The sequence below is a fragment of the Silene latifolia genome, chromosome X (genome assembly GCF_048544455.1).
Source record: "Silene latifolia isolate original U9 population chromosome X, ASM4854445v1, whole genome shotgun sequence".
Classification (NCBI taxonomy): domain Eukaryota; kingdom Viridiplantae; phylum Streptophyta; class Magnoliopsida; order Caryophyllales; family Caryophyllaceae; genus Silene; species Silene latifolia.
In genome coordinates, this window is record NC_133537.1 from 145,271,154 (window position 1) to 145,272,062 (window position 909).

A 909-nucleotide genomic window follows, 5' to 3' on the forward strand; every position below is an offset into this window, starting at 1 on the left:
GGAGAGGAGAACCCATTACACAATACCCCACAAAATCAACCTACAATGCCTAAATTCTCGTCACACTCCATACCCACCGAGGAGAACCTACCAAATGGTACTCCTACACCGCAACATCTAACCGGAAATTTTATTGCCAAGTCCGCCTTCATCCAATTAGTTGAAAGGAGCCAATTTGGGGGGATGCCTAGTGAAGACCCTCATTCTCATATGGAAACCTTTTGCGACTATTGTGATGCAATCTCTCAAACGGGTGTGACTCAAGACCAAATTAGATGGGTATTATTTCCTTTTTCTCTAATCGGCACCGTGAAGCAATGGTTGAAGGGCCTTGACAAGGCCACCCTCGGAATAGATTCTTGGAAGAAGTTGGCTCTAGCTTTCTACAAAAAATTCTACCCACCGGAGAAGACTAACATGCTAAGAGCTCAAATTACGGGTTTTAAGCAAAGGGATGAAGAATCATTGTATGAAGCTTGAGAGCGGTTCAAGGGAATTTGTCGCTCATGTCTTCACCATGGACTTAGCGAATGGTTTTTGGTACAACAATTTTGGAATGGTCTATATGAGGATTCAAGGAACATTCTCAACATGGGATCAAATGGAATGTTCACCGAAGTTGATGACAATCAAACATGGAATAAGATTGACGAAATAGCGGTCCATAACTCACAATATAGTAGACCTCGCAAGGCTACTAGAGGAGGAAAGCATGAAGTGGACTCCGTTACTCAATTGAGTGCTCAACTTAGTGCTCATATTGACACAATCAATTTGAAGTTTGAAAAAGCTATGGCTAGACTTGAAGAAGTCTCAAAATCACCAAAGCATCATGTTAATGCCATGACGGCATCCTCATCAATCCCAAGTGGGATATGTGAGTATTGTGGAACTTTGGGACATGACCAA

General features: G+C 42.4%; 1 non-coding gene across 1 annotated transcript; it reads right to left on the minus strand.

Moving 5' to 3' along the window:
• Positions 1 to 417: 417 nt before the first annotated feature.
• LOC141624700 (small nucleolar RNA R71) lies at positions 418 to 524 on the minus strand. Its single transcript, XR_012534506.1, has one exon. It is a non-coding gene; the product is annotated as a small nucleolar RNA R71 (small nucleolar RNA).
• Between the last annotated feature and the right edge of the window lie 385 nt (positions 525 to 909).